Source organism: Pseudophryne corroboree, assembly GCF_028390025.1.
Source record: "Pseudophryne corroboree isolate aPseCor3 chromosome 3 unlocalized genomic scaffold, aPseCor3.hap2 SUPER_3_unloc_5, whole genome shotgun sequence".
Taxonomy (NCBI): domain Eukaryota; kingdom Metazoa; phylum Chordata; class Amphibia; order Anura; family Myobatrachidae; genus Pseudophryne; species Pseudophryne corroboree.
Window position 1 is genome coordinate 3,230,498 of NW_026967541.1, and position 13,346 is coordinate 3,243,843.

Sequence of the window (13,346 nt, forward strand, 5' to 3'; positions counted from 1 at the left end):
CAATCATACCATATAACCTGGAATGTACGCAACCAGTTAACAGTATGAACAAAACAGTATCAGTCAAAGACCGATTCCAACTGTAACATAACCCTTATGTAAGCAACAACTATATACAAGCCTTGCAGAAATAGTCCGCACTGGGACGGGCATCCTCTACGGTCTAGGAGAAATAGATTTACCGGTAGGTTTAAAATCTTATTTTCTCTTACGTTCTAAAGGATGCTGGGGACTCCGTAAGGATCATGGGGTTTATACCAAAGCTCCCAAACGGGCTGGAGAGTGCGGATGACTCTGCAGCACCGATTGAGCAAACGCGAGGTCCTCATCAGCCAGGGTATCAAACTTGTAGAATTTTGCAAAAGTGTATGAACCCGACCAAGTAGCAGCTCGGCACAACTGTAATGCAGAGATGCCTCGGGCAGCCGCCCAAGAAGAGCCCACCTTCCTAGTGGAATGGGCCGCTTTGCTCCTTGTTCCGCCCTAGCGGCTTACTTACACCACTGCTGTCAAGTCGTCCGACAGAATTAACACGAGCAGATCACAAAGCATATGTTCATTGAAAATAGCTCTTAATTCAAGAAAGCTTATTGCAGACAAACTTCCCAGCTTGACCTTTTCCTCTGGAAATACTTCCCTTGCAAGGGCTGCTCCCCAGTCTCGGAGATCTGCATGCATGGACACCAGGATCTCATCCTGGATTCTGAACCTTCCTCCCTCTAGGAGGTGAGAACTGAGCAGACACCACAGGAGCGATATCCTGGCCATTAGGATTATATTCCGGCGCCTGTGCAGGTGAGATCCGGACCACATTTCCAACTGGCCCCGTGAAATCCACTCTGGCATTTGACCTGCTCACCGAAAAGGCCTCTTAGGCCGCACCCATCTTCTTCATCAATGGAACATATTGATGGTTTGTCACTGCAAATCTGATCCGACTCCGGATCCTCAGACCTCTTTCCACAGGAACACACAGAACTTCAACCGTTCAGTATCTACTCTGATACCCACCTCCGACATCTCCGTCATTGGGAACAACAGCCTTCCCCTGTGTTGAAGAACAGTCAGAGAGAAACAACGATTTGCACCACTTGTTTCTTGACCTCGCCTTAATCCGGAGAGCGTCCGAGTACAGAATAACAATGGCTCTCACTAGTGAAAGAAACCCATCATACTGCCATCACTCCGGTGAAATGGCAAAGACAGTCCTGGACATCAACCCAGGTAAGCTGAATGCGGAGAAAAATTAATCTAAACCCTTTTCTACCTTTACGTACTGGAGCTCCCTGGCCTGAGAGATTCCATCCTGTAGTTCAACTTCGTAAGTAGAAATCTTAGTTTTCTTTCTTTTTTTTTAACAGGGACAGCAGGACAATGCCCTGAACCTGACGCAACTCTGGTATGGCGTCGCGTACTACCTCCCCTTTCAGAGGGGAATCGGTAAGATCTACTTTAAAAATCAGTGAGGGGAATCATCTGTAAACTCCAGGATGTCCCCCTTAGGATTCCATTATTAACTCACAGGTCCAAGTCCATTCCCGGACTGACTGAAGAGTATTGGACGAGTTCCCACCAGAGTGGGCTCCAGCCAGATAGACCCAGCGACATGCGGTGGATGTGGTAGAAACAGAAAACGACATCCGCTTCAGCGAACCTGACAAGGCTGCAGAACTCTTACTTTTCACCTTCCACAATCTGCACAGAAAGGGAAAAAAGAACGGTATCGAACCGGTTAAAATGACTGAATCCCACAGCAGAATGCGTCACCAACCGTTGTGAGGGAATCTAATTCACGAAGTTAGACTTACCAGTGGTATCCGCCGAGATTGACTGAGGCCTCCCCTAACAGCGGTACACCGTCCCAGGGAAACACTCCAGTATCTCTCGGAGTCTGCCTCAGCATTCCCCCGGCCACACCTCCTGCAGTCGCACAGCAGCCTGCCGCCATGTTATAGAGAGGAACCAACATAAGACACACCCCCTCTCTCTATAGGGTAATTCTATCGAAATGCAAATAACTCCAAAGCATAGAATAAAATATCACTTAGCTTCCTGTATACGATCCTTTGTGACAGGGCCCCGTGCAGACCAGGAGTTGACTTTTACAGTATTCTATCCACGGCAGGAAAAGAATAAACCTTGTGAGGATCTGAGACCAACTCGCCACGGCCGACCTAGAGCTTTATCAACAGAGCGACCAGCACATGAGAAGGAATACTTTTACTTCAGCATTCATTATAAATCATAATATGAATATACATATTGTAATACACATATCCTACATATATATATATATATATATATATATATATATATATATATATATATATATATATATATATACACCATACATATAAGCGGATTGCCCGCAACCATCGGGTCCCTAGTGACATTAATGTGTTCTGAATGTGTATGTCCATGTACTGAATGCCCCAGTTGTGGATCTAACCAGGAGACCTTATGGTCGACATAAAACATAGTAATCGTCGACAGCAGGGAGTAGTACCAGGCAAAATAACATTCTTGCGACCCCGAGGGGTCCAAGGGAAATATACATATATAATTTTAATATCACACCCCCACAATACTACCATGTCTGTGCTCGAGGTACAGGCCCATGAAACCGTACCATACATATACATAGAAATATATATACAGGTATAAGGCAGTTACAGCATGTTAATTTACACCCAGTATTGACAGTTGGTGCCGACAGGGTCACCCACATACTACTGTGTCTCCCATAGCGTGTTTACTCTTTGAAAGAATACCACTACCGACCTGCTGACACTTCATTTACTCAATCAAGTACCACAGGAGTCGGCAATGCCGACAGAGATATTCCCATAACTGTTTGCGACAGAGCCCTCACACATGTCGACACATGTGTACTAAAAGCTATAGTAAGTATCTGACAGGGAAAACACAGACACTTATACACAACACACTGACTACACGGCCATGATCTAACATAGTGCTATACTTCTATATTGCACTAATCACTGTGCCCCACTTCCTTTTGTTATGCACAACAGTGCCTGCAGGAAAGTACTGGTGTCAGAACTGTTATGCACTCCAGTGCCTGCAGGAATGTACTGGTGTTTGAACTGTTATGCAAAACAAATGGACTCACAGACAGACTGGGGAATATGACATAACGTACACAGAAGGTGATAGGGTAACAAAATACACACAAGGTGAACAGAGAAGCCCAGAGGCTAAGGAACTGGGTATCTCCATTGTATTAGAACTGCTCAGATGGGAAAAGCAAGATGTTGTGTTTTAATACGTAGAGAACCCGAAATGCTGTTGCTAAGGGCAACAGCAAAACCATAAAGGGTTACCAACGGGTGTGGCAGTAAACTCCTTGGTCAGAGATGGAATGATAGACACAAGGAGAGTCTCCACAATCCTAATTCTCACTTGCAGTGGACAGGTTCAGCTTACTGCCACTAAACTGACCCCTGACACCTAGCACAGTGAGACAGGATTAGACAGGCAAGTCTTAGAATACAGCCGCAAACTTGCTAAGTTCACAGAGTAGTAACAGAACCCCAGCAAGCTAAACGACTGACTCCAGTCTTACTGCTAGGTCTGGATTGGCAGAGTGTAATACCAAATCCCCAGGCCTATTTGCAGTAAGCAACAAACAAATACAAAGCTACACAGTACTGGTTAACTTTCAGGAACTGACTAACCAACAAAGATTCAGCAGCATCTGCTTACCCTGAGAAGAGGCCTTATAAAGCAGGTGCTGTCCACGCCCCACTCAGACCTCACAGACTGTGAGCACAAAAACCAGCACCGGATCCCCTGCCGTGCACAGAGCCTATAACCACTGCACAGCAAAAGACCCGAACCGGAGTATCAGCTGCGCTCAGGTTACTCCGCTAGCACTTGTCTCCCGGTTGCCATGACGACGTGGCAGCACAGGGCAGGAGACCCTAACAGTACCCCCCCTCTGACGAGGGGTCAAAGAACCCCTACCACCGGGTTTATCGGGGAACTGCGAGAAGAAAGAGCGTATCAGTCTGGGGGCATGAAGATCACAACTGCGCACCCACGACCGCTCCTCCGGGCCATACCCCTTCCAGTGCACCAAAAATGACAGCCGACCCCGAACCACCTTGGAGTCAAGAATCCTTTCAACAACAAACTCCCTCTGGCCACGTATCAGAAGAGGGGAATGTCTTCCACTGGAAGAAGGATTACTAATCGCCCGTTTTAAAAGGGAACAATGAAATGTTTTATTGATACCCAAAGAACGGGGCAGATCTAACTGAAATGCCACCGGATTGATAACCCTGGTGATCTTATAAGGGCCGATGAACCAGGGGCCTAACTTATGAGATGGCTGTCTCAACTTCAAATTCTTGGTAGACAACCAGACGAAGTCTCCTAATTTGAAGCTGCAGGGTCTTTTCCGCTTATCAAAAACCCTTTTGGTCACTAATGACACAGACACAAGGGCTTTCTTCACTTTCCGCCAAATACCTCTAAGGACCGAAACCACAGAGGAACCACCAGGCGTGGAGTCCAGGGGGTCAAAAGAATTGGCCTTAGGATGATGCCCATACACACAAAGGAAGGGAGAGATCCCTGTAGCAGAGTGAGCCGCGTTGTTATAGGCAAACTCCGCCATGGACAGATGAGCAACCCAGTCAGTCTGACACTTGGAGACATAACACCTGAGGAACTGCTCCAAGGACTGGTTCACCCTTTCAGTCTGCCCATTAGACTGCGGATGGTAGCCTGACGACAAGCTGACAGAAATCTGGAGATCAAAACAAAATGCCCTCCAGAATTTGGCCATAAACTGGGATCCGCGGTCAGAGACCACATCAAGTGGCAACCCGTGGAGACGCACAACATGCAGCATAAATAATTCAGACAGGCGTCTGGCCGATGGCAGCCCAACCAGTGGAACGAAGTGCGCCATCTTCGAAAACCTGTCAATGACAACCCAGATGGCTGTCATCCCCGAGGATTTGGGCAAGTCCACCACAAAATCCATTGAAATGTGGGTCCATGGCTTAGATGGGATAGAGAGTGGATGTAATGGGCCAACAGGAACCCCTCTAGGAGTCTTATTTCGGGCACAGATGTCACATGCCCGAACCCACTGATCCACATCCTTAGCCACCGAGGACCACCACACCGCCCTAGATAGCAACTCCCGAGTTCTGGCAATACCCGGGTGACCTGCCGACTTCTTGGCATGGAATTCCAGGAACACTCGCTGTCTTAACCTAGGAGGCACAAACAAAAGACCTACCGGAAGGTCTGGAGGAGCCTGCTCCTGTGCTCTAAGGACTAATGATAAGAGGTCCTGGGTAATGCCCACTTTAATACATGATGGGGAAACAATGGGCAACGGCTCCTCAGTGGTCTCCTGGATTGGAGCAAAACTCCGCGAGAGCGCATCAGCCTTGATGTTTTTTGACCCAGGGCGATATGTTATCAAAAAATTAAAGCAAGCAAAAAACAAAGCCCATCGTGCCTGCCTGGCATTGAGACGCTTTGCTGACTCTAAATATGCCAGATTCTTATGGTCAGTGAGAATTGAGACCACAAACTTAGCCCCCTCAAGCCAGTGTCTCCACTCCTCGAGTGCATCCTTAATAGCCAACAATTCCCGGTTACCCACGTCATAATTCATCTCGGCAGGCGAAAATTTACGGGAAAAGTAAGCACAGGGATGAAGGCGATTATCAGACACTCCCATCTGAGAAAGCACTGCCCCAATACCCATCTCAGAGGCATCCACCTCCACCACAAAAGGACGCTCTGGATCTGGGTGTCGCAGCACCTTGGCCGACACAAATGCCCTTTTGAGACGGGCAAAAGCCGCTTTAGCCTCACAAGACCAGTGAGCAACATCCGCCCCTTTCTTAGTGAGTGCCACCAAGGGCGCCACTATAGACGAAAATCCAGCGAGAAATCGTCTATAAAAATTCGCAAAGCCCAGGAAATGCTGAAGCGCCTTCAAACTAGTGGGCTGCACCCAATCCAGGACTGCCTGTACCTTGGAACCCTCCATTTGGAAACCTTCTGGGGAGATAATATATCCTAGAAATGCGATTTGCTGAACGTCAAATTCGCACTTCTCCAACTTCGCCCCAAGCCGGTGGTCTCCGAGTTTCTGGAGGACTAAGCGTACATGCTTCCGATGTTCCTCCAGGGAATGGGAGAAGATTAGGATGTCATCTAAGTATACAACTAAGAATCTATCCAAATATTCCCTGAGCACATCATTCATGAAATCCTGGAAGACTGCCGGGGCATTACAGAGCCCAAAAGGCATCACCAAATATTCATAATGCCCTGAGTGGGTATTAAAGGCAGTCTTCCATTCATCCCCCTCTCTTATTCGGATTAGATTGTACGCACCGCGTAGGTCAATCTTAGAAAAAATGGTGGCAGTACGAAGCTGGTCAAACAAGACCGAAATGAGAGGCAGTGGGTATGAGTTTTTAATCGTGATACGGTTCAATTCCCTGAAGTCGATGCAGGGTCGCAACGAACCGTCCTTTTTACCCACGAAGAAGAACCCCGACCCAACTGGAGACTGTGAAGGTCTGATAAATCCCTTAGCCAAGTTCTCCTGAATGTACTCTGCCATAGCCTGAGTCTCAGGACGTGACAGGGAGTACAACCTGCTCTTGGGAAGCTTAGCATTTGGCAACAAATCAATGGCACAGTCATAGGGGCGATGGGGAGGTAGTACCTCTGCAACTTTTTTGGAGAACACGTCCGCAAAATCTGCATAACACCCTGGCAATCCTGGCAAACTTAGCTGCGAGAGCCTGACTGGAAGGCTCAAGCAACTCCTGAAACAATCAGTACCCCAACTAAGAATCTCCCCAGAGACCCAGTCAAATTGAGGATTGTGGGCCCTTAACCAGGGTAACCCCAACACCAATGGGGCAAAAGTACAGACAGTCACATAAAAGGACAATTTTTCAGAGTGTGTGGCTCCAATAAACAAAGAAATCTGGCTAGTGCAAGAGGTAATTTTACCTTGGGATAATGGTTCCCCGTTTAACCCACAAATCTCAATTTCCGATGCCAAGGGTACTAAGGGAACAGAGTGTTTCAGGGCGAATTGGCGGTCCATAAAAACCCCGTCGGCCCCACTGTCCACAAAGGCCTCAGTCTTGACAGTTTGACCGAGGATCTTCAAGGTCACCGGAATGATAAAAGTCTTCTTGGGAAATTCTGACTTCTGGCCTGACAGGATATTTCCCATCACCCTCAGGCCCTGAAGTTTTCCGGCTTTTCTGGGCATGATACTACCACATGACCTTTATTCCCACAGTACAAACACAACCCCTGCTGTCTCCTCCGCGTCTTCTCACGCGAGGAGAGGCGGGTAGCCCCAATCTGCATAGGCTCCTCGGAAAATTCCTCAGAGTATGAGGTTCCCTTGGGAAGGAAGGAAATCTCAGTCTCCCTTTCAAGCCTACGCTCTCTCAGCCGTCTATCCACCCGGATGGATAACTGCATGAGCTGATCCAAGCTATCAGGCAAGGGATATTGTACCAGTTGGTCCTTTATCTGGTTAGAAAGACCTCTTCGGTACTGGTGTCTCAGGGCTGGGTCATTCCACTGGGTATCATGGGCCAACCTCCGAAACTCCGTACAGTAAACCTCAACTGGCCTTCGCCCTTGCTTAAGGATCGAAATCTGAGAATCGGCTGAGGCCGTCTTGTCAGGGTCATCATACAACATGCCCAGTGCCGTAAAAAAAGCATCAACACTTTTAAGCGACGGACAGTCAGGCTGCAACCCATATGCCCAGACCTGTGGGTCTCCTTGTAGCAAGGAAATCACTATGCCCACCCGCTGAATCTCCGACCCAGAAGACTGAGGCCTAAGCCGGAAGTATAGCTTGCAGCTCTCCTTGAAACAAAAGAACTGCGAGCGATCTCCAGAAAAACGATCCGGGAGATTTACTTTCGGCTCCTTAACCCCTGCAGGTGCTGCTGCTGCGGTAGCTCCGCCAGCAGCCTGGGAGGTGTGCATTTTAATGGACAAATCATTAAATTGTCGAGTCAGGACCTGCACCTGATCGACCACCTGTTGCAACGTATTTTGAGGGGTATGCTCCATATTCCCACAAAATTTCAACAGGAGTATTAGGCTGCTGAATATGTTATGCACACCAGCGCCTGCAGGAAAGTACTGGTGTCAGAACTGTTATGCACTCCAGTGCCTGCAGGAATGTACTGGTGTTTGAACTGTTATGCAAAACAAATGGACTCACAGACAGACTGGGGAATATGACATAACGTACACAGAAGGTGATAGGGTAACAAAATACACACAAGGTGAACAGAGAAGCCCAGAGGCTAAGGAACTGGGTATCTCCCTTGTATTATAACTGCTCAGATGGGAAAAGCAAGATGTTGTGTTTTAATACGTAGAGAACCCGAAATGCTGTTGCTAAGGGCAACAGCAAAACCCTAAAGGGTTACCAACGGGTGTGGCAGTAAACTCCTTGGTCAGAGATGGAATGATAGACACAAGGAGAGTCTCCACAATCCTAATTCTCACTTGCAGTGCACAGGTTCAGCTTACTGCCACTAAACGGACCCCTGACACCTAGCACAGTGAGACAGGATTAGACAGGCAAGTCTTAGAATACAGCCGCAAACTTGCTAAGTTCACAGAGTAGTAACAGAACCCCAGCAAGCTAAACGACTGACTCCAGTCTTACTGCTAGGTCTGGATTGGCAGAGTGTAATACCAAATCCCCAGGCCTATTTGCAGTAAGCAACAAACAAATACAAAGCTACACAGTACTGGTTAACTTTCAGGAACTGACTAACCAACAAAGATTCAGCAGCATCTGCTTACCCTGTGTCAGGAATCGACTTACCAGGCTGGCATCCGTCCGCCGCTGCGGACTCCGTCCTGGCTCCCTGCGGTCACCTGTCACCTATGCCCCTGCCATGGGACATCATCTGGATCCTGGGGGTACTCCTGAGCCAGCAGGCGTGTGCGCGCCGCGTCCCCGCTAGGCCGCGGTGTGGGCGCCGCCATGACAGTCTCCAAACAAGCTAGTATGCTGCGGCCAATCCGGTGCGTGGCCGCACCCACTTTCCTTTCCTTCATCCAATCCCTGCACACCATGGGGTATATGGGAGGCTGCAGTTTCACCTCACAGGCATCCTGGACTTTGTGTCATTCTGACTACCTACATGAAAGGATCGGTTCCTGTCTTCTCCTGAGTTCCTGGTTCTCTGCTAGAACTTATACTCCTGGTCATTCTGCATTTCTTCCGTGGAACTTCAAGGCTCAGCAATACCTGCAACCTGCATAAGGCTTCACACTCATCACCACCTTGTGTGCTTCAGCCTGCAGTTGAAGACTGACTCCAGGTGTGTTCATTCCTCCACCTGTGACACAGCTTGCTGCTGCCAGTGCCTCATCACCTGCACTGTGAGTCGGACTCCTGCTTATGCTAAGGTTTGCCATTTCCATTACTGCCTAAAGTTTCCTGTTTTAAAACCCTGCACTGGTTTCCAAGCCAGAACCATTTCATTAACATTCATTCTGTTGCTTATATATTACTGGATATTATTTCTCAAGTTCATCTGCCATTTACTGCCATAGACTTTTCAGTTATCATACTGAGCAATTGACTTTTCATCCGTTATTATTATTTCTGCTTCAATACTGTTAAAATCATCTGCTTAATAAAATACCTTTGCGCTTATGCGCAGAAACGTTATTCAACCTCCTCGTTTCTTTCCTCCTACCTCCACTGACCCACTAGCGCCCCCTCCGGGGACACAGACCAAACACAATCTGACAGTAAGTCCAGGATCGATGGACTCGGATGGTGGACGGAGTGTGGGGTCAGAGGCCTTGCAAAATCTGGTCTCCCGTCTGGATGGTCAAGAGGTTGCGCAGCAGCAGATGCTTCACTTTCTACAAGGGATGTCCTCCCGACTGGATACACTGCAGCAATCTCTGCCCAGTGTGCTCTCACCTACTGTACCTGTTACTTCAGCACCTGCCAGTGCTGTAAATTCTTCTGTGTTGGCTGCATCAGCTCCAATGTCACGTCTGCACCTGCCCGTGCCGAGCAAATATGATGGCAGTCCTAAATTATGTCGCGGGTTTCTCAATCAGTGTGAAATACAATTTGAGTTATTGCCACATAACTTTCCTACGCCAAGGTCCAAGGTTGCCTACATCATTTCCTTGCTCTCTGGATCTGCTCTGAGTTGGGTGTCTCCTCTGTGGGAACGTGCTGACCCTCTGATCAATAACTACTCTGACTTCGTGTCAACCTTTAGACGGATCTTTGACGAGCCTGGTCGTGCAACATCAGCTTCGGCAGACCTGATCCAAATTCGTCAAGGTAACCGAAGCATGGGACAATATGTCATCCAGTTCCAGACGTTGGCTGCAGAGGTCCAATGGAACAACCAAGCTCTGGTAGCAACTTTCTGGCACGGACTTTCGGATCGGATCAAAGACGAACTGGCAACCCGTGACATTCCCGTTCAACTGTCTGACTTGATCTCCCTGTGTATAAAGCTGGACTCTCGCATCCGCGAACGCAATATTGAACGCGCTCGGAGTGAGCCTCGCAGAGTAAGGTCCATACCTCCTGTACAGTTCCAGCCTCCTTCTTCTTCTGACGAGCCTATGCAGGTAAATAGGTCCCGCCTAACCCCTGAGGAACGGGCAAGAAGAATACGAGAGAGGCTCTGCCTATACTGTGCTGCTGCGGGTCATCAAATTAACTCCTGCACGATGCGTTCGGGAAACGCCAGATCCTGACTTGTAAGGGAGGAGTCAAGTTAGGATCATTCAGTCAAGCTCCTTCTCCACAAGATCTCATTATTCCAGTGACGCTAGAAACTTCCGTTGGGCTCCAGTCTGCGTCAGCATTAGTGGACTGCGGTGCTGCAGGAAATTTTATCACCCAAGCTGCGGTAAACAAATTTTGCCTGTCTACCTGTGAACTTTCTTGTCCTGTATACATCACTGCTGTGGATGGTAGTAGAATCTCCAAAGGGAACATTTCACATCAAACTACCCCAGTGGTTCTGGGAGTTGGATTTCTCCATTCAGAAATTATCAAGTTCCTGGTCATTCCTCAAGCCACCCAGGAGATTGTCTTGGGCATGCCTTGGCTCCAGCTACATAACCCACAGTTCGACTGGACAACGTTGCAGCTTACCTCATGGGGTTCCCACTGTCATCATTCCTGCTTAGCCCAAGTGTTTCCTATTAAGTCTACCGAAGTGAAGTCACAGCTAAGTCTCCCAGCAGTTTATCAAGACTTCGCAGACGTCTTCTGCGAAAAGGCTGCTGATATCCTGCCGCCCCATAGGGAATGGGATTGTCCCATTGATCTCCTTCCTGGCAAAAAGCCACCCAGGGGGCGCACCTATCCTTTGTCTGTTCCTGAAACAGAGGCGATGAGTAACTACATTAAAGAGAATCTTCAGAAAGGATTCATCCGCCCGTCATCATCACCCGCTGGTGCAGGTTTCTTCTTTGTCAAAAAGAAGGATGGAGGACTGCGTCCATGCATTGACTATCGGGGTCTCAACGACATTACCGTCAAGAATAGTTATCCTTTACCACTCATTACCGAACTGTTTGATAGAGTTAAGGGGGCTCGCATCTTCACCAAGTTAGATCTCCGCGGTGCCTATAATCTCATCAGAATCCGGAGTGGTGACGAGTGGAAGACAGCCTTCAACACTCGAGACGGCCATTATGAATACCTGGTAATGCCATTTGGGTTGAGTAATGCTCCAGCGGTATTCCAACACTTCGTGAACGAAATTTTTCGTGATGTCCTGTATAAGTACCTCGTTGTTTACTTAGATGATATTCTTATCTTTTCTCAAGACCTTCCATCCCATCGCCTACAAGTCTGTGAAGTTCTCCGACGTCTTCGTGAGAACCGTCTCTACGGGAAATTATCCAAATGCACCTTCGAAGTTCCCTCTATACCCTTCCTGGGGTATATAATTTCTGGATCGGATCTTCAGATGGACCCGGCAAAATTGGAAGCCATTGCCAATTGGTCCATTCCAAACTCCCTCAAGTCTATCCAGCGGTTCCTGGGTTTTGCCAACTATTATAGAAAATTTATTCGAGGATTCTCCACTCTCATCGCTCCTATTACCAACCTGACTCGGAAAGGGGCAGATCATTCCAACTGGTCAGAAGAAGCCTTGGCAGCCTTCCGGAAGATCAAGCTAGCCTTTATGTCTGCTCCAGTGCTGTCTCAGCCAGATGTCAACAGGCCGTTCGAGTTGGAGGTAGATGCCTCTAATGTTGGGGTTGGAGCTGTTCTCTCCCAGAAGGGATCTGATGGGAAAGTCCACCCTTGTGGATTCTACTCTCGCAAGTTTCTTCCTGCAGAAGCTAACTACTCCGTGGGAGATCAAGAGTTATTGGCAATCAAACTGGCTCTCGAGGAATGGAGATATCTCCTAGAAGGGGCCAAACATCCGTTTAACATCTTCACGGATCATAAGAACCTGCTATACCTAAAAGCAGCTCAGTGCCTTAACCCTCGCCAGTCCAGGTGGGCTATGTTTTTCTCACGTTTTAATTTCAGGCTTCATTTCCGCCCAGGTTCACAGAATGTGAAAGCCGACGCATTATCCCGGTCCATGGAATCAGACGAGGGAACATCTGACTCTGTGCCACATTCCATCCTGAGTCCCGTGGTTTTCGCTACCTCTCAAGTCTCTCCAGCTCCACCTCCGGGTAAGACTTTTGTTTCCCCAGAACTCCGTCCCAAGTTGCTAGCTTGGGCCCACCAATCCAAGTTCACTGGTCATCCTGGTGTCCTGAAGACATTCAAGTTCCTTTCTGCCTCATATTGGTGGCCAAAGATGAAAGTGGACATCCAGGATTTCGTGGCATCCTGTCCTAAATGTGTGCAGCACAAGACTCCTCGTCAGTCTCCAGCAGGTCAGTTACAACCCTTATCAGTCCCTAGTCGTCCTTGGTCTCACCTATCAATGGACTTTATCACTGATCTTCCACCTTCTCAGGGACATAACACTATTTGGGTTGTAGTGGACAGATTTTCCAAAATGGCTCATTTCGTTCCTCTCCAGGGTCTCCCTTCTGCCCCGAAACTTGCCCAGATCTTCCTACAGGAGATCTTCCGTTTACACGGTTTACCCTCCGAAATAATATCTGATCGGGGGGTACAGTTTGTAGCGAGGTTTTGGAGGGCCCTCTGTTCTGCCATGCAGATAAAATTGAAATTCTCGTCTTCATACCATCCTCAGACGAATGGGCAGACAGAGAGAGTCAATCAGGAACTTGAGACTTTCCTACGGCTATATGTGACA